Genomic DNA, 26,735 nt, shown 5'->3' on the forward strand with positions numbered 1-26,735 from the left:
CTTCAGAAACAAAATGACAGCAAAACAATCCTTTTAAGAAATGGGCAAAAGACATGAGAAGACACTTTTCAAAAGAACAAATTCAAATGAATAATAAACATATGAAAAGAATGCTCAGGCTCCCTAGCTATTAGGGAAATGCAAATTTAAAAAACACGTTAAGGTTCCAGTTAACTCCAGTGAAAATGACTTATAGATAGGCATCATCTAACCAGAACAACTGATGTGGATGTGGAGGAGAAAGTTGATCGGAGTATATACTAGTGCAGACAACTCGATTACTCTGCCATAGGATCAGGCTATCCCCATTCTGAAAATACAGCCAAATGAAATGAAATTTGCATATGAGAAGGCTATCTGCAACCCTGTATTTATTTATAGCACCACACTTCACAATGCCAAAGTGATGGAAACAATCTAGATACTCATCAACAGATGAATAAAGAAATCATGTTATGTCTAGTCTATGGAATGCTACTCAGTCATAAAAAGAATTAAATCCTACCATTTGCTACAAAGGGGTTCCCAACTGGAGACCGTTACGTTCAGTGAAGTAAGCCAATCCTCAAAGGACATATGTCATGTGTTCTTTCTGATATAAGACAACTGTTATTTATGGAAGGTATAAAGAAATAGATATAGGTATTAAAATATATGCAATAGATATAGGTATTAAAATATATGCACATTGTAGATGAGCTTTAATTCCTGCTATGCTAGTCTTCATTATAAAGATTCACTGTCACACTCGTCTCTACTTCTGAATAAGGTAAAGCTCTCAATGACACACTCAAGTATACCTTTCTGGTATGATACTAGATTTATACCTTTGCCTATACCTTTAATGCCTATACCATGCCTTGGTACATTTAAATAGCAGAGACTTGTAACTATTATAAAGAGGCTATCACCATTGTGATAATTTGGGGGAAAATGGAGGGAGAGTAAAAAAAGAGTGGGAAGGAAGCCCTATACCTACAGAATTATCATGAAAATAATAAAAATAGAAAAAATGCAAAATATCTGAATATCCTTGGATTGTTTCCCATTTAAGTAGGTAGATATTCATTTCTTCACTATTAAGCATGACATTTTCTGTTGGTTTGTTTTAATCAGACTAATTTTTAGAGAAATTTTAGGTTCATAGAAAACTTGAACATTAACTGTAAGATCTTAAATGCTCCCTTTTGTCACCCATATTTTCTACTCTTTTAATATCTTATTGTTCTGATGCAGATATTACAATTAAGGAACCATTATTGGTGCATTCTCAGTTTACTTGGCCTGCTTTAACAGAATACTAGACATTTACTTGCCTAGTCCATAGCCTGGGAAAATAAAAACCAAGGAATGAGCAGGTTTGGTGTCTGGTCTGTTTCCTTGACATTTCTGGTCTGTTTCATTGACATTTCTCATCAGTGTGTCTTTACACATGAGAAGGGACAAGTATGTTCCCTTAGGCCTCTTTTATTAGCGTACTAATCCCACTCACATGGGTTTCAACATTAGTCACCTTGCAAAGGTCCAACTCCTAATACTAGCACATTGAGGATTTAGGTTTCAATATATGAATTTGGGAGGAACAAAAACATTCAGACAGCATCACATTCCTGTGAATTAAAATTCATGGTTTACACCATATGTTACACAATAGTAAGTATTCTCCATTATAGGAACACAGGGAGTATCGTCACTGGCCTACTCTTGCCCTGTGCGTTGCTACAGGTTTTGTGAGATACCCTGATCTGTCCTGAGGAAATTCCCTTTATTTCTAGTTTGCTGAGTATTTTGATCATGAATTGATGCTGAATTCTATTCAATTATTTTAATGGCTATATTAAAATCATTCAGGGTTTAGTTTGGCATTCATTCTGCTGTTACGGTGGCTATTACCATTTCCAAATAGTAAACCAATATTGGGTTCCATGTAAATCTCACTTGAATATGATGCATTATGATTTTTATGTGTTGCTGAATTCAATTTGCTGACATTTCTATTAAAATTTTTATGATTTATGCATAAGGAATATTTCTCTATTATTTTCCCTTTTTCTTATGTTTTTTCTGGATTTAGTACTAGAGTAATTCTGGTTCCATAAAGAGTTGGAAAGTATTTCTTCATTATTTTCTTAAGCAGTGTGTGCAGGAGTAGTTAGGTAGTACACAATACCTAATGCTTTTCCCTTAGCTTTACTACCACTTTACAAACTCCATTATGTTTCCCTTTTAATGTAAATGATAAATATATTTATACTTCATTAATTTCAACTATCTCAACATGATTGTGTCTTGCTTTTTTTATGCATTCTGTCTATATTTTAATCAGGGATTCCTTCATTTATATTTGTTGTAATTGCTGGTGCCATCTTACCATTTTTCTTGCGTATATCACTTATTCTTAGTTTTGATTCTCCTCTCTATACGTTATTTTATTTATTTATTTATTACACTCAATTAGTTTCTTTTTCCGACATGGCTGTTAGTTTTCCACACTCAATAGCTGGTCTTTTGATTACAATGTGTAATATAAGGTACCATATATGTTTAACTGAAATTGTCTTTCCATATAATGTGAAATCTCAAGACTTGTCACCCAGCCTTTCTGTTTATTTTCATTTGGATTTTACATGTTTCTACATTAAAACTAAGCCTTTCATAGTCAGTCTCATACAATTAGTTGTCATTGAAAGAAATTCAGACACTAAATGAAGAAGTCGTTTATATATTTTTATATAGGTAGTATTCTTGGCATTCATTTCTCTAATATATAAGGTCCTTTTAGTTTGTTATTTTGCAGACTGAATGATTTCTACACTTTTTGTAGCTTATTTCTGCCTGTTATGAATATTTCATGCTATTTATTTGAAAATATATTTGCCTTAATAGTGTAGTGGTTACACTCCTGGTGTTGCACGTGCCGGGATCCCATATGGGCACTGGTTATGATCCCAGTGACCCTGCTTCCCATCCAGCTCCCTGTTTCTGGCCTTGGAAAGCAGTCCAGGATGGCCCAAAGCTTTAGGACCCTGCACCCGTGTGGGAGACCTGGAAGAGCTCCTGGCTCCTGGCTTCAGATTGGCTCATCTCCAGCTGTTGCAGTCACTTGGGGAGTGAACCATCAGATGGAAGATATACAGAGATGAGGAGAGACAGAAAGGCATATCTGCTTTTCCAATAAAATAAATACATTTACCATAAAAGAAAAAAGAAAACATATTTGCCTTTATTTTTCAGAATCCTTTCTGTGGAATTATACACTGAAAATTTCCTTCCCTTGCTGGTTTTGCTAAAAACCTATCATTTGCATCTTCCTCGTTTTCCAGCTTGCCCTGTGTTTGAGGTTTGTTCCTAGGTATGTGTTCCATTTTTCTCTGGAAATCTTTGAAATTTTTTCTTATCTTAGATTTTCATCAGTTTCAGTATGATTTACTTAGATTTTTAAAAAATACTTGATTTTGGCTTCATCAATTGCTTAAAATATGAGTTTATATATATTTATATGTATTAAAATTAAGAAAACATTTTAGCCACTGTTTTTTTTTTTTCTCTAGATCCACCCCCCTTTCTCTCTTTCACTTTGTTCCTTTGTGGACACCAGTTACACACATTCAGTTGCTCACTATCGGTCACAATCACTGTACCTTTAGTTTTCTCAGTCTTTCTCTCCATATCCTTCATCTTGCTTATGAATTAAAGCATTTCAAGGACTTTACCTTTTCCTGGCACATCCAATCTCCCTTTAAACATGTTTATTGTTTTCATGTCAGACATGTTTTCTCTGTATGTTATATACCTTTTCTCCACTCTAAGATTCCTCATTTATTCTCTCATCTGATGTGTATTTCTTTCCTTTCCCTTTTAAGAGTATTTTTATCCTAAATTATGTGTTTGCATCATAACTAGAACTGTTTCTCTTTACTGTTCATTTCCTGTTTAGGAATCATATTTTCTGATCTTTGACACATTTCTCTGTTAGAAATAAGGATGCTATATTTTGAGGACCATATTTTTTTTTAACAGTGCTGTGTTTTCCTTTGAAGAATTCTTTATATATTAAGTCAGCTTAATCCCACCAAAACCTGGGTAGGTCTTTGTTGAGGCTATTCTAGGATTATCTTCGTGCAATGGAGTGTAGCAATGTTTTGTGGCATGACTTGTGGCATTAACTGAATGTTCAGTGTAACCGTCAAGGTTTTTACACTCCATCTGGTTAGACACCAGCATATCCAACACCGGGCACTCTAGAGACTCCATGTGGATCACAAGTCTTCTTTAGCTACTATAACAGACCTTTCAAGGCATCCAAGGTTAAGTGCATCATATAGTTTTCCATTAGAGTACATCTATTTTGTGCAGCTCCCTATTTTCCAGCCCTGTCTCCCTTACATTCCACATTCCCAGCAGCAGTTTTAATGTCCTTCACCAAGGGAAACTATTGGCTTCAATTTGATCTGCACTTGCTTGCATCTTAGTTAATACAGTCACAGGAAGTAGAAACTCATGGTGAATGTGGAGTTCATCTCATGCATTTTCTTGTCATATAAGATCATGGACAACTTAGCATTGTCTGCCATCAAACTCTTGAACACATTTGCCTTAAACTTTTTTGTTAAAGGTATGGAGGACAGAGAAGCTAAGTCTGTCCAATATGACTTTGGCTTACTGCTTTTATAGCTATGGAAGTAAAAGGAAGCTCTTATAGCCGTAAAAATCTAAGTAACATTTTTAATGGTTAGGTATATAAGGTTTTCTTTTTATAAATTCATTTAAAAACAGATTATCAGAGAGTGAAAGACAAAAGGTGGTGGGAGAGATGGAAGGAGAGAGAGATGTTCTATCTGCTGGTTTACTCCCCAAATGGCTGTAACATTCAAGGCTGAGCTGGGCTGAAACCGGGAGCCTAGAATTCCATCTGGGACTCCCAAGTGGATGGCAGGGACCTGGGTAGTTGGGCCATTATCTGCTGCCTTACCAGGCACATAAGCAGGGAATTTGGGGACTTAGTATGAAATTACAGTGTCTGGACTCTAGCTGGCACTCTAATATGGGATGGAGGCATGGCTAAAAATGGCTTAACCCACCACATTACAACATCTGTGTCTGACTATATTTTCAAAACAACATATCTTGTAAACATGTCTATACATGCTTATGGTTCTATCTCATTTTTTGAAATGGTTTTTTGAAATAGTTACATTATATTTAACTCAATATTTTAACTACTTTTTAGGTAAGTATCTTCATTATTAGCTATTTGGAAATGCTACAATGAAAAGTTCTTATATAAAACTCTTGGCTTATTTGTGTGACTATACCAGTAGACTACATTAATGGCAGTGGAATCAATAAATTGAAAGTAAAATGCTGGGAAAAAGTAAAAATATTTGAAATTTTGATAAAATACCCTGAAAATTCTATTTTCTAGCCTGAATGGTAGTGCAGGAGAGTTTTTGTCCTCATGGCTTTTCTGAAACAAGTATTCTAAAGCAGATAGGTAAGATTAGATACATTCATTTGTGTTCATGGGACCTTCCCATTTACACTTCAAATTTATATTTTAAGTTGAATAATTTTTATGGTTCCTCCTTAGCACATTACAATATCTAAGGCATAGAAATCTATCAATTATTGAATTAATTTGAAGGAATATAGTAGAATTTTTATACTTTTTTCCAAAGCAAGTCAGAACAGTTACATTAGTGGGAAGATTGAAAAACTAAAGTGTTCTAAAATGAAAGAAATGCCTATATCAGTTTTGCTGAAAATCCAGTGTTTTTTTTCAAACCTTCTTTTACATTTTTGTTAAATAAATTATGAGCAAATATGTACCTCAATAGTTTGATGATTTTCTGACTGCCTTAAAATTTATGCTATATAAATGAATGCAAACATTTTTATTTTATTGCTTACACCTTTTGCCTATTTTCTTATTCATCTATTATCTTTTCATTTTTTATTTGTTTAGCTCTACTTAGTGAACATTAAGGCTTTGAATATAATATAAATAAAATATTTTATCTCAAAAAAATCCAAAACACAAATTCCTGAGTCATTCTGGGATTAAAATACTTCAAGTTAATAGATGGCCATTGCTGACCAGAGCGACTTTATACAGAATTGCCTGGAAGAACTCTCAGCTTACTTGGATGAAATTGTATAGTTTTTGTCCAAACCTTCATCTGCATTTAAGCATTTCACCCTGACTGGTCAGTCCTTTCTGCTCCAGGCATCTGGAATCCTGAGACACATGTATTCACGATTGGTTGGAAGTGAGAGAGAAGGTGATTTCATCAGACACTTCTTGTGATTAAAGGAAGCAAGCTGAGATCTTATGAAACATGCTCATTAGATAGCCCTACAATCTAGGGCTTGTTCTCACTGGAGAATACAACCCTTTCTGTCTCAATTCTTTTCTTTTTTTCTATCTCAATTCTTTAATGTTCATGCAGAGCTCTCAAGGAATTAAGCACAGAAACAGAAAGGAAAAGAGTGCTAGAGATAACGAATTTTTACAAAAAAGTAACACACCTGGACACAGTGCCCAAACTTTCTCTTTTCATCATCACAACATTGGTGAGAATTTTATGAGAACTGCTTAAAACATCAAAGACAAGCAAGTTCACAGAGGATATATGAAGATATATATGTACCAGAAGGACAAGTCATCACACTTCTGAATCTTTTCACTATTGACACATTTTAACAGCATTAAATTCTTTCTTTAGTTAGCAAAGATTATAGTGAAGGGATATAGTTGAGCTGAGCCTTAAGGATGAGGAGAATTTGTTAGAAAAAAAAGTGAGAATGATATTGTTCTTTTGAGCATCTCTTTCAGGAGGATACCACTTATTTCCAAAGTTTGTCTCCTTGTCTCTGGACTTGTGCTATACTGGATAGTCCTTATATCAAGCCCTACTTGTTTGCATATGTCTAATCCTCGCATGTCTAACCCTAAGCCGCAGGTGGTCAGTCACTTGAAGAGTAAGGAAAGGTCTGTGGGAAGATATTTGGTAAATGTACTACTACTGTTGGCAGTGCCAGGCAAAACTGGACCAACATTAAACATTTCAGAGAAGATCAAAACCTTTTAGCTCTATGTTTGGCAGTGTTGTTAAACATGGTACCCAGAGCTCTAAGGAAGAACTGCCTCTCAACTCTAGTTGCAACAGAAATTGAGAAGGGAAAATTGGTTTGAAAAAATTTTCAGAATTGTGAGAAAAGCAGACTCCCAAGTATCAGTCTGGGTAAGAGGATACAGTATGCATGGACAGATGGGAAGACAGGATTCTAGGAATAAGGGTCAGAAGTGCATTGTGGTAAATAGCAAGTAAGTTTATCTTCTAAAATGAGCCATGTCTTGGAACAGGAGGAATTAGGATGGAACAGATAGGAGGTTTTTCTAACTGGACAGAGTCTAAGGCAAAAGCATGTGTATTCAGCAAAGTAAGAACATGGAGGAGTTCATGGTCTGAAGGACACGTGACGTGGCAGTGATGCTTAATAAGATTGGCAAAAGATTCTGAACTATTTGGAATTAAGTGTGACATTTATTCTGTGACTAACAGTGTCAGATACATAGCACATCCTAAATAAAGATATGTTATCCTTCTGCCTATAACATCCCCATCAGCCAAATAAAGAGTAAAGAAGCAGGTGAGATAATTCAGGCACAAGGTTGAAACAGCAAACGTAGTGGTCCCCCACATAAATGGATAAATAAGGTGAATCCCAGTGACAATTCAAAGGATGCAATAAGAAATCCTACTGATATGTAGGAAAGAGTATATGCAGAATTTCAAATGATGTTTGGATTTCTTCTCTAAAGAAATGATGAGTTCCGACTATAAAATGGGGGCTGGGTTGGATTTGAACCTCAGGCTTGGGAAAGATGCAGAGTTCAGGCGATGAAAATGTTGCAGTTGAGGCCAATGTGGTGCAAAAGCTCGAACAACAAACATTCAAACTGGAAGTTTCTTTATGGGCATTCAGAAATTGTAATCATAGATGAAAAGATTGGAGAACCCTTCTATGAGTGATGATGGGAGAGAAAAAAAAACAATAGAGGCTTTGGTATTATTTCTTGACTTCTGTGTAGATTTATCAGAATATTAAGAAGTGCTAGATTAAAATTAAAACCTTGCCACTGGACATAGAAGATAGAATCAGAGCCCCCACTGTGGAAAACATTCCTGCTTGAACACTGTGAAGGTTAAATGTTCATGCGAACTCAGGCACTACATGTGTTGGTGTGATAAAGTTAGAAAAGAAGTGTGTGAAGAGAGGTCAACTGGATTTTTCTCTGAGTTTTTAAAGCATGAACATACGCATTAACATAGTGGTGGGCAGTGCCCATGAACAAATCCTGGCTTTCATTGTTTCTGTGCAATTAAAGGGACATCCCTCTTGCTTGGAAAACATGTATGTTGAGATTTGTTTTTTTTTAACCTGAAGGATACTTTGTGTAGCCTAAGAAGCATATTGGAATTTTCTAGATGAAACATTGTAATATTTTGTTTCACACCTGCTCTCCTGCTGTTTGCTAATTTCCTTGGCTTCCTCAGTCATGTTTTCTAACCTATTTGGAATGTTCCTGGGGGTAGAAAGATTGATAGGTCTGCTGTTTTTCAAAGAATATTGCATTTAGCATTTTTGGAAATCTTTATTTCCAACATGCCATAGCACACCTTAGCTGGCCTTTACATATAAGATACCATAGTTAACTTAGGCTGTGATTCAGAAACAAACAAGATGCCTATGCACAAGCCAGATTCAAAGCTTCACAGCTAATGGGAATCAGGAAAAAAATAACCATTTCCGTCTCCTCTGTGCTGGCTTCTCTCCTCTCTTCCTTCTCATTTCTCCAGCACTTCTCCTTGCCCTTCTCCTCCTCTGTCCTCTCTTCTCTCCTTCTCTGTTTTCCCATGGTTCTTATCTGTTAACTTTTATTCCACCCTTTAAAAATAATACTGGTTTTGACCATTTAAAATTCTTTTCTATCTGTAGGCTGAAAAACAGTGCTGAATCACTTATATGTCCAGAACAGGAAGTTTTTTAAGCTTGGAAACAGGCTGTACATTTTCATCCCAGGGGTACTTCATAGATTATTTACATATCCTTGTTCTAAATTAGCCATTTGAATGAGTTACTCACAAACAGGCTTTTGACCATGGAAAGTTCCATTCCCATACACATTTTCTAGAAGGGACTTACTGCCGGTTCCCTGACAGCAATTAGCACCTTGCTGTTCTCAATCCTCCCTCACTACGTTGTAAAATCAAGACTTAATTTTCAATACATTTCCCACACAAGCCATATTGCCCATTGCAAAACAATGTTTCCATAAAGTTTCTGTGTCAAAGAATCGACTGGTGTTCCTTCCCATCGCGTCTCTTAGTCAGATACTGCTAGTGACTCAGGAGACAGAAGAATCCAGTAAAGAAAGGTGATGGCCCCAGTATTTGTATTAGAAAGACTTTAGGGCCAGTCCTAGTTGGGAGTCAGCCAGCTAACTTGTCCTAATTTTACTTTAGCTGATCAGATTCTGTATTTATCTGAGAAGCCTGTTCTGAGAAGCCTGTTCTGTTGAAGAAGAGGTGGGGAAGCAATGCCTTTCTAATCCACAGTATACTCACATCAGAAAATTAAGTGAATTCTATGTGAAAAAACTCAATTCAACAATTTTAATTAACACATTCTCAGGACTATCACTTGATTAGGAACTTATCTACAGAGAAATTATTAAGGAATCTCCTTTAGTGATTATGTGAGAATAATGTAAAAACACAACTTGAGGGATTTCCGTGAGAAACAGTATAAAGTCAACACAGCGTTTCCACTTCTGGGTATGTAGCCGAGATCATGAAACACATCTCCACAGAAACTTGCACAAAAGTCTTCAAAGCCAGCATTATTTTATGCCCTTAAATATAAAACAGCCCACTTTCTGTCAGCTGATATACAGATAAACATAGCAAGATGCAATTCCACAAGACTACTATTCAGATATTACAAATGAAGTGCTGCTAACATGCTATGAGTAATCCTTGAAAATACTGTTATAAAAAAGAAGCCAGCTTGTAAAATACCACATATTGTATAATCTCATTTATAATAAATGTCCAGGATAAAAAACAGATACAGAATATATGTTAGTGACTACCAGTGAACAATGGGACAGGGAAACTTGGGCTATTAAAGTATGGGCTTTTTGGAGGCATAATGGAAACATTTTAGTGACTGTGGTTGTTGGGGCCCGGCGCAATGGCCTAGCAGCTATAGTCCTTGCCTTGATCGCGCCAGGATCCCATATGGGTGCCAGTTCTAATCCCACTTCCCATCCACTGCTTGTGGCCCGGGAAAGCAGTCAAGGACAGCCCAAAGCTTTGGGACCCTGCACCCATGTGGGAGACCTGGAAGAAGTTCCTGGTTCCCGGCTTCAGATAGGGGCAGCACCTGCTGTTGTGCTCACTCGGGGAGTGAATCACCGGACGGAAGATCTTCCTGTCTCTCCTCCTCTCTACACATCTGATTTTGTAATAAAATAAATAAATCTTTTTAAAAAATTACATAGTGACTGTGGTTGTGTAATAGAATGAATGGACTCCTACTGAAGGCCAATGAGTATGCTTCAACGTGGTGACTCTTTGGGGTGGCAGTTTGACTTATCTGTCAGGGAGCCAGTGAGGAGGCCTGACCAGTGCGTTCAGTGCCTGCTTCTGGCTCCTGACTGCAGCGTCCTGATGCAGATCTTGAGAGGCAGCAGTGATCCTCAAGGAACTGCACTCCTTGCTTTCCCAAAGGACCTGGATTGCAGCTCCATTGCAGGCATTTGGATAGTGAACCAGCAGGTAGAACCTCTCTCTTTGCCTTACCAATAAACAAATTTAAGATGAATTTTGAGTTTATTCCAAATTTAATGAGGTTTGTATGTCTCAATAAGAAGTATCAGATATGTGCATATACATAAATATAAGAAAAGTTAGTTAAATTCTAGTGTAACTCTTGCATTTTCACAATGCTTGAAGTGGTAGCAGTAAAGATCTTGCAAATTTGTTCTTTTCTGTACATTTACTTCATTAAAATAAATTTTACTATTCCTTGTTATACTCTTGCATATTCTGTCTTATGCAAAATTCTAAGACAGTCTTGAATAAAGGAAATTTTATTGTTAGGTATAACTCATCTCCCCAAAGCAGTGTCAGGGTGTGTGTTTATGTACATGCTCACATACGTGTGTGAAGCAATAATTTTACTACTGAGTATGCATTGAAAATTACATGCAATTGTAACCTCACATTTGTTTTGTTTCTCAACATTCCCATATACCAGTAGCTTGCAGAATATAGTTCTAAATGTTCAAGAATAAAGGAAGGACGGCAGAAAAGTACCATTATGTTCTTAGAATATATTCTAAGAGCTAAACAATATGTATTCTCTTTATATTAATAAAATAATAATAAAATATCTAAAAAAGGAAATAAATTTCGGTTGCTTGAAAATAGAGGTAAAACAGAGGTGTCATTAAATCTTGGTCTGTTTTAAAGATTGCCAAGCTTGTCCAGGAGACAGAATATGACATAAAAAAAATCCACCTAAGAGAGGGACAATCAAGGTCTAAGCCAAATAATAGGCTTGGTGATGAACTTGACAGGCTTTCAGAAGAGGACAGGTCTTTAAGAGCAGATGGGTCCTTGGATGAACAGTGTATAATACATATGAAAAAGAGACAAGATCAGCTGTGCAGGGCAGGACGCCCAGGAGGGGCTGCTGAGAGGCTCATCTTAGTGGATGCAAGGTAACTTCCTCTCACCGACATTCCTCATCATCACACCAGGGTCACAGCATTTATTTTATTTCAGTAGAACAACCAAGGCTCTGACATTTTAAAGAGGGATCAGTTAAAAAGAAAAGCCATAATGCATTTTAAGACTTTTCTGAAAATATTGTGATTTCCTTGGGATGTTCTCTTGCCTTGCAGGCTTCCAGCAACTTCTGGCGAGGTAGATCACAAAGAAGAAACTTTGCAAAACATCAGATTCTCCTTAAAATGCTTTCAAATTGTAATACTATAAAGAGAATTTTAGAAATCATGCCCAAAATGTGAAAGAAGCTGGAATGTTAAGCAAGTTATAATCAAACTTAATGAAATTAAATGTCATTTTGGAAAAATATATACCTTTTAGAATGTATTACAGTTTGAACATAATGTAGGAATTGAACAATTATTGATACTGGTGTATAGAAGAATAGTGGTTTAATCTAATGTGGTATTCCCAGAAGGTCATTAGTTGGTTTGGGACACTCAAGGTTTCTTGGTTCTTATGCTATATCTGTTTACCATTTCCTTTTAGACCTGCCAATGTCACTTCAAGCCAACATATCTGCTAACATGATTGGCCTCATTCTGGACACAGAGGGGAGACAGGTGAATGAGGCACATTCCACACTGATTCCACATCATCCTATTTCCCAAGTTTTGTTCCATGGAATAGTGTTCTACAAGTTATTCCACAGCAGAGGACCCGGATCTTTAAATTGCTGTGGTGAACCCCTCCTTCCACAACTGCCTAGAGACTGAGTTCTTAGCAGCATAAAGGCACATAGGCTTGTAGACATGAGCACACACACTTAGGAATCCATACACAGTAGGAAAGGAAAACTACGCTTAACCTATAAACTCCTTCACTATTAAGCGTATTGAGGGTCTAGAATGTGTGACCTGAAAACTAAATGTGCTAGGAAAGTTGCCAAGGACCAGCGTTGTTCGCAACAAATGCGGAAATGTTCTGTATTTGTACTGTGATTATAGCAGCCATAGGTGACCTACAGCATTCAAATGTGGTAAGTACAGTTAAACAATGCAGTTTTAAAACATTAATTTTAATGAATTTAAATTTAAATATCCACATGTGGTTGATACCTACTGTACTGAGGTATACATCTCTAGATCATCAAATATTTTATAAATTATCTTAAGCAAATATAAACTATATAATATTTTGTCTGGAGATAAGCCATACATTTTAGCAGCTTTTGAGAAAGCTGGGAAAGTTCTGATAAGATGCTTTCTAAAGTCATATAATGTGAAAAATGCATGTCCAAAATCTTTTAAGATTAAAAAAAATATTTTTGAAAGGTAAAATTTAAGAGAGAGAATGGCAGAGAGGTTCTTCCAACTGCTAGTTTACTTCCTGAGTGCCTGCAACAGCCATCTGCTGCTCCCAGTAGGTGGCAGTGCCAGAATCTCCTGCCTTCCAAGGTGTATTGTCCGTGGACTGGATTGGAAGTGGAGTAACCATGCCTTGTACCGGAGCCTTTGTGGGATGGTGTCAGCTTAATCTGCTGCACACATGCCAGCCTCCTAAAATCCTTCTAGACAAACTGATATATATATAAATTGAAATATATATAATATATATATTTCAATTTAAATGGGGATATATATTTTTTAACCTCCACATTGATTATCTCAGTATTTATATACAACTCTGTATCACTCTGGGTCAGTTACTGCCGCACTGTAAGCCTCATAGTGTCCCTCCAGGCTGAGTTTCACATTCAGCAATCCAGGGGAATGCTGGGCTTACTGCTGGGTCTACTCAGACCACAGACATCATCAAGTGACTTGATATCAAATGTTTCTTCCCTCAAATTCTATTTTTAATGGTTATTTTATCTTTTAAATATGTCATTTTCATTTTTATATTATGAATAAAATTAATCTAAGTAAATATTTCCAGGTTAAGTGGAATTCATAGTGAGTCCAAGAAGGCTGCGAAAGCTTTTATTTCTTTATTCGTTTTTTATGATGCTTGGCTTTTGATGTCTTCAGAGGCTTTAGAACATCTCCCAATTTTTCACACTCTGGCTCATTTTCAAACTTTTCTGCAGACATCCGGTGCCCTTGACGCCTGCCTCCACAGGCTTTATGTTTTGTTGCTCCGGCTTCACTTCCTGCACACAGAGCCCTTCTGTCTGTGTCGTGCAAATAGAAGGGCCCTGGGAGGAATAGCAGGCAGAGAGATCGGCCTCTTGCACTTGAACGGGGCCAAGGCCCACGTCTCTTCAAGTGTCACTGGCAGCAATAGTTGGTCATATGGCCAAGAAGTCACATATTGTTATGAGTCAGTTGTCTTGAATAACTTCTGGAAAGGAGCTATAGATTTTGTCATCCCATAAATCACAGAAATGATTGTAATTAGAAATGGAAAAGGATCTGTAACATTTACTGAAGTTATTTGCTGAAAAACTATTCATTACTCACAAAATTATTTGCTTTCTGTTTAGGTGAATAAGGTTCCCTTTTAGAATAACATGCCAGCTCTTAGACCAAGAAAGCTCGCTTGGCTTGCCTAGATTTTGCTGGTGAAGTCTTAGTGTTCCCCACAGAAAGTAAAATGTTTTATTGCCTTTGTGGGCAAACATGTAATTTCTGTAATTCAATCACAAATGGGTGTTAATGTAGATTCAATCAGATTTTGCTATGGATTAAACTCTTTTCCTTTTTTCTCCCAAGTGGGAATGTTAAATCTTATTTACGTTATGATTTGGAGGAGAGGCAGCAAAAACTAAACAATTCTGTTTTCCTAGAAAATCAAAGTCAAGGTTTTATCTCATAGGCTTAGTAAGTATAAAATCAGTTCCTAATCTGCTAACAGCCTATATACACCTGATGGCAGGAAATAGCATGATAAATGAGGGCATTTGAAGTTCATAGGAAATATAACTAAAGGAAAAGTTTTATTTTCGTGCCAAAGTTTTGAAATCCAGGCTTGTTGCAATGGCTCAATTGGCTAATCCTCCCTCTTCAAGCACCAGTATCCTGTATGGTTTGTGTCCTGGGTACTGCACCTCCAGTTCAGCTTCCTGATTGTGGCCTGGGAAAGCAGAATTGGATGGTCCAAAGTCTTGGGACCGTGCACGCTGTGTGGGACCTGGAAGAAGCTGCTGGCTCTGGCTTCAGATCTGCTAAGCAGCAGACATCGATTGTGGCTATTTCAGGAGTGAACCAGCAGATGAAAAGTCTTTCTGTCTCCCCTTCTCTCTGTATATCTGCCTTTCCAATAAAAATAATTTAAAAAAATTTTTGAAATACATGCCTTTTAAAAATACGCATTTTTGATAAATTTCTGAAGCCTCTCTGATAAGCTTATATACTGATAAATGTTTGGTTTTATTTACATACGCTTAAGGGAAAGTAGTCCTTGAGAAGGGGTAAACATGCCTCTCAGAGTGCTGCTGAAATAGTAATTAATATCCTCATTAGTGTTTGTTCAAATTTCTGGCAAGCTTCTATGTAGCAATTTTCATCATTGCTACGTGATTTGGGTAACTGGCTTCTTCCCATGATTTTAAGAAAATTCATTTCATTCAGCTGGATTGTCCTAATCATTTATATACCTTAGTTCTGACTGAGATCCAGGGACTTGTGACCAATTCCAGTTTCCAACCATGATGTTGTCCACATCCCTCAGTTGTGTGATACATGTGCATCATCTGGGGATCAGTGCCATGACTCGGCATGCTCGTCTTCCACCTTCAAGTCTGGCATCCCACATGAACACTGATGTGTATCCCAGCTACTCCACTTCCCATCCAGCTCCCTGGTTATGGCCTGGGAAAGTGGTGGAGGATGGCCCTGAAGCCTTGGGACCCTGAATCTGCATGGGAGACCTGCCAGAGGCTCATGGCTGCTGATTTGGATCAGCTCAGCAATGGCTTCTTGCTTGGATAATAGTGTTTATTAGATAGAAATAGAAATTTGTGGGCCCGGCGCGGTGGCGCAAGTGGTTAAGGTCCTCACCTTGCACGCCCGGGATCCCATATGGGCGCCGGTTCTATCCCGGCAGCCCTGCTTCCCTTCCAGCTCCCTGCCTGTGGCCTGGGAAAGCAGTTGAGGACGGCCCAAAGCTTTGGGACCCTGCACCCACGTGGGAGACCCAAAGAGGCTCCTGGCTTTGGATCGGCATAGTATCGGCCGTTGTGCTCACTTAGGGAGTGAATCATTGGACGGAAGATCTTCCTCTCTGTCTCTCTTCTCTGTATATCCGCCTTTCCAATAAAAATAATAATAATAAAAAAATCTTTAGAAATAGAAATTTCTGAAATAGGACCAGGTTGGGATTAAAGATGAGTTCTGTTTTGAACACACATTTTGCAGATTATATTTGAAATATTCATGTGGGACTATTCTATGGACCAGTGCCTTGCCAGTGTTTCTGTTGATGAGTGTTTAACATCATAATCCCACACTCCCAAGTAAATAAAAATTTCATGACACTATTCTAGGCGTGAGTCACTCTAATGCATTGTTCCAGTCTATCAGTATTCCATTTAATAATGCTTGTATCTACCTACTCAACTGATTTCATGCCAACTAATGAATGACCTAGAGTTTGAAAGACATCACACACACATACATACACACGCACGCAATTTATTTATTTCTTTCTGAAGGGCAGAGTAATAGATCTTCCGTCTGTTAGTTGATTCCCCAAATAAAGGCAAGGCCAGGACTATGTAAGGCTGAAGCCATGAGATTGGAGCTTATTCTGGGCCTTCCTTTTAGGTGCAGGGTCACAGGTGCTTGGGCCAACTATTTTCCCTGGCACATTAGTGGGGACGTAGACCAGAAGTGGAGTGACTGGTGCCAGTACAGGAGGCTGGCACCACAGGTGGCAGCTTAACCCACCATACCACAATGTTAGCACCTGTAATACATTTTTAAAATCACATATCTATTTTTAAGAGACATGTCTGAGTTTGGGGTATAGATATAGATCTATAGAAGTGAATTAAATGGTCTAATAAAAGAATGTTAGTTGAGAAATCCAGGGATGTAATGCTGACTATGGGAAGAATATTAGGGCAATGTGTGCTATAGAATCAAACAGAAGGGGTAGTTTTGACAAAGAAGGAATTATGTTCAACACTATTAGGAAGTCAGAGCAAATACTGAAAAATTACCATTAGATTTTGCAATGAGGGGTGGCTGTTGTAACACAGCTTATTAAGTCACTGCTTGCAGTGCCAGCCAAACTGCAGTCTTAGAATGCAATTTGAATCTGGAGTACTCTACTTCCCATTCCGTTCCCTATTCAAGTGCCCACAAAAGCAGCTAAAAGTAGTATAAGTTCACAGGTCCCTCCAACCACGTGGGAGACCTGGATAGATTTCCAGGCCCATTGTTTTAGGCTGATCCAGCTCAGGCTAATTGCTGTCTGTCTCCCTCCCCAACTCCATTGCTGTGCTTTAAAAATGAATACAGAGATATTTAAAAGAAAAAATAAGGATGTCCAAGGCCTTAGTCACTTTAGTGAAACAAATGTCCTAGTGAGAAAGGGAAGAAGTTGGGCTTCTGAAGCTAGGAGAAGTGGGAAATGATCCAATAGGAACAACACCTTCAGGAAGTTTGCTTTTGGGGCAGTGTTGTGGCCTAAAAGGTAAAGCTGACACCTATGACAGCAGCAGCCCAGATAGTGCCGGTGTGAGACCTGGCAGCTCCATGTCAAATCTAGCTCCCTGCCAATCCACCTTGGAAAACAAGGGAAGGTAGCTCAAGTGTTTGGGCCTGTGCACCTACACAGGAAACCTGGCTGCAGCCTGGCCCAACTCTGGGCTTTGCAGCTATTTGGGGAGTAAACCAGCAGATTGAAGCTCTCTCTCTCTCTCCCTCCCTCTGTCTCTCAATCTGTAACACTACATTTTGAATAAATCTTAAAAATTATTTTAAAAACCGAGACTAAAAGGAATGGAAAACATAAATCAGTAACAGGATAGAATTAGCATTGTTCTTTATCTTGTCATAGTAGTCTCTCTTTCAAGTTAGGGCAGTCACTTAGGGCCAACTGTAAGATTACAGGAATAAATAATGAATATTTATTTGGTCTATAGATACTGTTAAGTAACTGTTCTTTCATTCTTCGTGTTTTTGTTTGTAATATGTGTAAACTAAATATTAAAATATGTAGATTATATAGTGACATCTGTAAAAACTATCTGCCTAGTCTAGTCCATTGTGAAGTAAACATTTAGGAGAGAACTGCTAGGTTGGGTAGAGCAGAAGTAACTCTGTCACGCTGTCAAAGTCAAGCAGATACTCTCACCAAGGAATGTTTGGAATGCCGAATCACCTTAACCTTGTTTAGGTGCAGGAGGTCAGTTCTCACCATGATGAGTACCCCATGATACAAATCACATGCATGTGCAAACTCATGCATCCCCCTTGCCTAAGAATGTATAAAAGCCTAGTGGAAGTGGTCCTGGGCAATGTCTTGCCAGGACACAGTACATTAGAATCTTCCTTAATAAAATCCTTTGCCTGAACCAAAACCCTCTTTCTCTCAATCGCCTCTGAATCAACAAGAACATATTAAGTTGATCATTGCACAGGGGTTCCTGGATTGCCCTTAGTTATCACAGAATACTGTGACCTCAAGGGAAGACTCAAAGTATGGACAGTGGACTGTATCTTTCAGTGGCAAAGAAGTCACTCGAGGCTTTGTGTGAACCTGCCTTGAATTTCAGCTTCAGTTGGTACATTCCGAGTGTTTCTATTTCAGTATCAGCATTAGTCCAGTCACCAATCATGTCAAGACACAAAATTGCCCCATAGTTGACTTATTGCCAATGACTAGTAATAACCTACTGTCAAATATATCCTATGGTTTCTAAATTAAAACCTGCCACTCTTAAAGAGCATAGATAAAGGAGATATTAAAATAGTGTTTCAGTGGAAACAGTTTGCTTTTGAATTCAGCCTCTCAGCCAGCTGGGCAGATACTTAATTGTCTTTCCCACCAGCTTTTGATTAGATATCGAATGTTTATAAATATCTTTAGGATTTAGGGGAGTTACGTTGATTCTGAACTAAATGTTATAAATCATGAACATTTTAAATTACATAATGAAATATGATTGAGTTAGCATAACTGATTTTTGCTACTGAAGAAAACTGTTCACTGCCTCATTTTTTCTCATTATCTCTAAATATGCACACTCATCCTAGTTTTGAGTCCCAGGTCTGGTCAGAATCACAGCTTCCTGCTAGTGCTCACTTGTGGAGGCTGTAAGTGGTAGTTCTAATAATACAAAGACCTGGACTGATTTCTCAGTTCCTGGTGCTGGTCCATCATGGTCCTGGCAGTTGTGAATATTTGGGGACTGAACCATGCACAAGAAAATGCTATGTTGGGCAAAGGTTTGGGTGACTCAGCTTCTCAGCTTTTCCTGGAAATCGAAGATTGTTCTTTTCCAGGGTTGGGACACTAATGGCATCACATGGCCAAAAATGCTTTTATCCACCAGTCAAAATCTAGAACAGCAGTTATTGCTGCTTCCATGCCTAAAATGAGTAGTGGATGTTGCAAAACAACCCTAATTGAGCAGAGTCTAGGTATAAAGCTCAGTAACTCAAAATAATGGATTCTGGCTGCTGATGCAGTTAAGTTCTAATTAATAGGCAATCTATTCATAGAGATCTAAAGTGGAGTAGAGAGATGCAATTGAAACTCAAATTCCTCACAGCTGTTTACATATTCTCTCTGAGCCCTTGCCTAAAAACAGATCATAGGTTGTGATTATTTTGAAATATTCTGGCAAGAAGTAATTGTCTTTTGCATTACCAGACTTACTAAGCTGTAGAATCTTGAATTGCAAATCAATAAATGGAGAAGCCATACATAGCAAGCAGATGGAGCAACTGCCCTGCTAAACCACCTTCACATATCAGCCCTGGTTTATTTCCCAGCTGCTTCACTTCTGAACCAGCTCCCTGCTAATGCTCTGTGGAAAGCAATGGAAGATGGCCCAAGTGTTTGGGTCCCAGCCACCCATGCAGGATACCTGGATGAAGCTCTTGGCTTTGGCCTGGCTCAGCACTGACTCTTGCAGCTTTCTGCAGATAAACTGGTAAATTGCCCTTGTTTATTCTCTCTGTAACTCTTTCAAATAAATAAACACATTTGAAAAAAATCGATAAATGAAATGCCTTAAGTGGCCAACTGATCCTGTTCTTCATGCCCCTTCTATGGGTCAGCTGCTCCCTCATAGTCATTTTATTCAGTCCTGGGGTTAAACACGTGACTGTTTTCCATTCTAACAGTCACAGAGGGTTGATTTGCTATGGTGAGCAGTCACCAGATAGGACAATGGAATTTGTCTCATTCCTGGGATGACTTTAGATATGAAATGCCAGCCTGCTTGGCCCAGGGCAAGGTGCTGTAAGGTATGGGCACTGTGGCCAAGTCTTCCCTGCACCTCCTTTCCTTTGACAGCCACCCCCCTGAGCTGTGATCTGGCTGAATTAATTCATAGCTGCCAGTTATCAAGACTATCTGCATTGTTAACATTCCTTCTAACCTGCAGCCTCTGCTCATTTAATGGTTATCTGATGGGGACTGATATTAAATGAAGAGGAATGTTCAGATCATGCTGGTTTTGGCAAGGGGTAACTAAAATAGCAGAATTTAAGTTTAGGAGGGGGGAGTTTTGCTCACTGGTATGAGATTTTTGTTAGTAGAATTGTGGAATGGAAAGGAAAACGGTTCCAGGGAACTATTCTGGCAAATGAGACTTGAAAATAAATGACCCTCCATATGCTTTATTTAGCCAAAAGATGAGAAGAAAGCAGCAAGGGAGGAAAAGAACAGATATGGTAGGAATGAACTTCTTTGAATCATTATTCAACATTTTCAGGCAATAAAGCCTCATTACTCAGTTGAAAAATTTACTTACATTGTACTCCTCTGAGACAGATATTGGGATTGGGTTTGGCAGAAGACACTACTGTCAGGCAATAGTTTTCTTAAAATACCTGTTCTTAAAGTAGATTTGTAAAATTTATAGATTTATCTCCAGAATCTCAGACAAGAGATCCTCTGAAAGGATTGAGTGGCAAAGAATATACCAATCTTGGAACGTACAGGAACTACTAGGCTGTTAGGTGGAGTCTTGATTGGAATGCAGAAAAAGGAAGTCTCTTGATGTGGTGCAAGATATAAACTTCTCCCCAAAAGCTGCCTTTGGAAATGCAAGACATTACCCCACTCCAAAGTTTTACTTTGAGAAAAGCAGTGAGGCAGCGATTCCAGCCTTCTCGGTTTTTACCTTGTCATGACACCAGTCACACCTTCCTTGTGGCCTTTTGTTTTGAGCACACTAGACAGGATTATAACAACTACCCTTTCATGAGTTTTGTTCCTGCCCTCTACTAGCTGCTGTTCTTGTTTTTTCTCCCCCTCCCCTCAAAAATTGTGTTTTACAGACAATCCTGACAGTCTTTTGGTCTTCCTCCCTAGAAGCTCCCTCTCCTGACTGCTGAGGCAGGAGCTGTCTGTCTTTAATAAACGTTGCTTTGCTCACTGACTTCTCTGCATGGAAATTCATGTGACTGAAAAACTGAGGTTGTCTCCTTTGGGCCATTTCCCTGTGACATAACTAAAGCCAGCTTCCTTCAGATGGCTCACTATGGTAAGCCTAGTGACTAGGAGACTCTCTTCTATGTGGAGCTTGCAAAAGGCTTATTTACAACAGGGAAATGAGCAGGACCAAAAGGGAGCTCAGAGGACCAGTTAAATTCCCAATGGCAGGACTCCTAAACATCCTTAAAAGAGAGGCCCTTTGCACAACCACTCAAAAAATGTTTCTATTGCATTAAGATAACAGCTGAAGCATTTCATGTTTTACCTTCTTAGAGAGCATCAAAGTCTGGAAAGGTTTAAATCTCCATGCCTTAAATGCTTCCAATCTATAAATGTGCTTACAGTACATGGACCATAGAAATTCATGCTCACATTAAAGAAACACTAATCTATATGCATCATGGTAGTTCTTTCATTGCCTTCTGAAAAACATGACAGGAATATGCGTGAGTTAGTGTCTTTTTGTCCAAGCTTTGAACATAGGTGCAATGAGAAGTCAGGTACTACCAAGAAGAGCAGAAGCCCAGAAAGTGATGAATCTGGTAGGTGTTAGGAATGCAGTCATCTCTCCTGGTATGTCATTGAGAACTAACAAGCTGCTGAACAAGCCAGAGCCTTCAGTGACCTCTGCAAAAGAGCAACACTAACAACCAGCAGTCACAGAAGAAAGGACATGATTCTTACTCATTGTTGCTAGTTTTACCATGAAGGAAGCTCCTTCCACTTCCTTTTAAAATTCAGCCCTCCCGTGACCTGTCTCCTGCTATTGAATGGCTATCCCACATCATGGTTTTGTTTGTTTTATGCCTTTTGTTTTGCCAGTGCCATAAAATTTTGTATTGAAGCCATGCCTACCAATGGAGAAATAACATCTGCAGTCCTGCAGGTCAGAGTGACCTAAGCCTCAGGGTAGCTGGGGCTGATGGGCCAGACATTGTCAAAGATCTGATGCCAAACAAGGTGAACAGTTCCTGGCAGGAGCCGTACCCCTTCCCTTCTAACTGCATGATTTCTTACACAGGAATCTTAGAGATACTTAGTAAAGTGAGAAGTTGTTGGAGGAGCAGGGAGGAGGCCTTTGATCTCTTCTTTTTGGTGGGGTTGCTATTATGCATTTTGTTTGGATCAGGGGTTCCTTTATGGTAGAGAAGTTGGGAAATTCTCATCATTAGTTTATGAACCAGCCATGCATTACCCTGATTCGGGGGCTTATGCAGAACTTTGAAAATAAAGGGAGGGTCCACAGCCTCCTGGGCACCATGATTACCATGTGAGTAGTTCTAATTGTGGAGTCTATCAGAAGTAGGTGAGTAAGCTCCTAAAAAGCTGAAGTCATTATTATTCTATTCATTTTTATAAATATAATGTTTGACAATTAGTAAAGTGTCAGGTTCTCTAGATTATATTTCATATGATAGAGAAAACTTAGGGTCCAAAAAGGGGTTGAAAACAATATAAAAATAAAAGGTTATTTAGGTAGTAGGGACATTTTGAAGCTTTACTAATAGTAGAAACAAACACATCCTTATTCCCTATGTGTTTCCACACCATTTTAATGAATGGGTTGCAGGATATCCTGTATAAGCTTTTCTCATTGTGTTCCTAATGTCCACAATGTTATGGATCCCTGAAGGCTCTTTCTTAGTACGCCAGATGGTTGGTCAACTGCCTGAATTTCCATCTTACACAAGATTGAGGCAGTGTGAAAAACTGAGGCAGAACCACTCTAATTACAGATTATTGAAGATGATTTCAAAGGATTAACAAGTAAAACACAGTTTCTAATTCTATGAAGGACCAGATTTTTGCCTTGTTTGCTGTTAATTCCTTCTGCTTCATTAAAACTTTTTTTAATCCTTCCCAGCTACTTTTAATTTAAAGACACATGTTCAGTTTTCACTTAGACTTACTGAGCATTTTACTGGTAGACCAAAAGAATGGAGGTCGCCCAAACAAGACAGATGACTGCAGCAATTTAAGATCATACCTGGTCATTTTTTTTTTCTACCTTATGCATAGAAATTCTGGAAGGCCATTCATTTCTGGTAAGTGTGGTTAACAGCAAGGAAACAGAAGTGAAGCAATCAGAGATGATTAATATATAAATGGTATAAAAACAATGGGTTATTCATTGCTTTTATTTCCCAGTGATGAATAACCACTTCTATTCCTCTTGACCATCTGGGATGGTCATAATACAAACACAACTGAATTCTGTGGAAGAAAGCTTTATGACCTTTATTATTTGGCTCAAATTCATGACAATGTCTGCAAAGATTGTCAGGAAATTTGTGTGTAGACTTATGTAGAAGGAATAGTATTTATATGGCAAAAATTTGTATTTTTATTGGATTCACCTGTTGGACATATACCTATATACCTATTAATTAACATGTTTAATTAAGCATATGTCCATTAATTGTAAATATAAATGGACTGTGTAGAGTATTTACCTTACGTGGAACCCTGTGCTAAAAATCTTGGAAACACGGCTATAACAACTCAGACTTGATCCACATCCTTGTGTAACTTACAGTTTTGTGTGAGAGAGAAAGTAAACACTAAAACACATGAATGAGCCACAGAGTACTAGGAGGGAAATTTTAATTTTGGATGATAACAAAAAGTATCTTAGAAGAAGATAGACTTAGTTTTAAGCCTCAAGGATAAGAAAGAGTCAGGTGAGAATATATTATTCCATTTGTGGGGAAGGACAAGAATGGTGATGAAGTTAGATAAACAGCATGTACTTGAGTCTCAGGCAGAAAAGACTTTGCAGAAAGAGATCAGTACAGTAGGAGCATGGTGAAGAAGGTGAGAATGGAATGTGATTCCCACTGGAGTGCTGTCTGGTATAATCTCACTGGGATACTAGGACTTAATCCAGTTTGATGAAAGTAAAATTTATACAGAGATAAATTAACCATCCATTCTAATATATTTGTAAAGAATAGAAACTTCAGGAGCCGGGAATTGGGTAGAGTAGTTAAATAACACTTGAGACCCTTGCATCCTGTATCATCGGCACATGTGAACCTGTTTTCTTCCTCAAATACTGCATCTCTGGTATTACGGTTTCACCCTAGAGGGAGGCATTGAAACGTACTAGGTTTCATGATTTTTTTTAAAAAGATTTTTATTGGAAATGCAGATCGACAGAAAGAACTATAGAGAGTGAAGCATCCCTTGCTTCACTCCCCAAATGGCTGCAACAGCCAGAGCTGAGCCAATCTGGTCAGAAGCTAGGAACTTCTTCCTGGTCTCCCATGCAGAGGCAGGGTCCCAAGGCTTAGGAACACCCTCTACTGCTATCCCAGGCCATAAGTAGGGAGCTGGATGGGACATGGAGCAGCCAGGACAGGAACAAGCACCCATATGGGATGCTGGCACCACAGGAGGGAGGATTAGTCTACTGACCCATGGTGCCAGACCTTAACATAGCTGGTTAAGATGCTACTTAGGACATTGTGGAGTGTCTAAGATGGAATCCTGACTTTGCTTCTGAAACTGCTTCCAGTGCCTGGATTCCTGCCATCCACATGGGAAACCCAGATTGAGATCGAGGTTTTTTACTTTAGCCTGGCCCAGACTCAGCTGTTGTAGACCACTGGGGGTGAAAACTTTCTTTACCTAAATCCTTTTGCCTCAAAGATACAATGAAAACAAATAAGTAAAAAAAAATGTAAATAAGTAATTTGTTCTTAAAGAATGGAAATTACAGTATAAATCATAATAGAAACTATAGTCTCTTGAGAAAAGCTCTAGGATAATATGGAATCAATGAATTTTATGATAGAAATAACATATTTCCAATGAATACTGAATTAGCATATTGGATTAAAAACCTTATTCAGAGGGGTTCAATTAGAGTGGATTGGTTAGAAATAGCAAGTAGGGATGGGCTCGGCTTGGTAGCTTAGTAGCTAAATTCCTCACCCTGCATGTGCTAGGATTCCATGAGGTCACTGGTGCTAATCCCGACACCCCTGCTACCCATCCAGCTCCCTGCCTGTGGCCTGGGAAAGCAGTCAAGGACAGCCCAAAGCTTTGGGACCCTGCACCCACATGGGAGACCCAAAAGAGGCTCCAGGATCCTGGCTTCAGATTGGTGCAGCTTTGGCCATTGCTGCTGCCTAGGGAGTGAATCATGGGACAGATCTTCCTCTCTGTCTCTCCTCCTCTCTGTATATCTGACTTTTCCATAAGAATAAAATAAAGCTTTAAAAACATACTACATAGGGAGGATTTGGAATGCTTGGTGAAGTAGGGCAGTGATGGTAACAGCCCTTTTCCCATAACCTCATCCCTACCTGTGTCCTTCAGCTACAGTTCAATGCGAATGGGACTGATGGGCTGGAAATTACTATTTTGCACTCTGCTAGTACTAGTGTGGACCTAAGTCACTAACATGTCCATGTCGTGTAAACTAAGACAGATGAGTCCAGCTCATTAACAGGGCTGGTAGGGCCTTCTAAACTCAGACTGTGTTTCAGCAACATGCAAACTGAAAAGTAGACTGAAAAGGAACCAAGTATCACAGAATGTATTGCCACAGCCCAGTTTCAGGCAGACTTTATATTGAGGTAAAGAAAAAGTAAGCCAACTTTTGAACTTTATTCCAACACTCTGAAATTTAAGGTACTTTACTCAAAAATATACAATCAACTTCTTTCTCCCTCTACCCCGTACCACCTAAAAGGTTATTAACAGAGTCTGCCTTCTTGGAGTATTTTGTTGTCTTTGAGACCCAATTGAATGAGTTGACTAGATGCAAATTGGAAATATGCGGATTAAATGCCTCAAAAATCACCACATGTGATTGAGGTTTTGAAAGACTAAAAGACTGCTGGAAGTATTTGAATGTTTTCGGAATCCAAGAACCACTGAGTTGGCCCATATCAAAGAATGAAGTCATGACCCTCTAAACATGATGATATTCCTCATGATGATATATTTAACCACACAAATCCTGTCACCACTGCTCATGATACAGAAGTATTTGTAAGATTAAACATACAGATATATAAATAGTAAAAGTAATTCTATTCAGGGCAATAGTTTTCTTGTCTAGAAAAATCCCAAGATTCCACGGGGGTGGTGAATCTGGAAGTCACATCCTGCCTGATAGAGTATCCAAATCAGAACTTATTCAGTTAGTTCAAACAGAATTAGGAAGTCCGCCAATTTCCTTGCATACACAGTGGGTCAAAATAGAAGCTATGCAGGTAGGAACATTGCTCCAATCACACTCCAAAGGCTGCCCTAGGAAATTTGCTACTGTAGTTCAGCGCAGACCTTCCTGACAGCATTGAAGGT

At 38.5% G+C, this 26,735-nt stretch overlaps 1 long non-coding RNA gene across 2 annotated transcripts in view; it reads right to left on the reverse strand.

Moving 5' to 3' along the window:
* Positions 1–26,735, reverse strand: part of LOC121148680 — a 291,103-nt gene that overhangs the window by 55,990 nt on the left and 208,378 nt on the right. The gene's annotated exons all lie outside the window — the stretch shown is intronic.

Source organism: Ochotona curzoniae, unplaced genomic scaffold, assembly GCF_017591425.1.
Source record: "Ochotona curzoniae isolate NIBS_2020 unplaced genomic scaffold, NIBS_Ocur_1.0 scaffold_4701, whole genome shotgun sequence".
Taxonomy (NCBI): Eukaryota; Metazoa; Chordata; class Mammalia; order Lagomorpha; family Ochotonidae; genus Ochotona; species Ochotona curzoniae.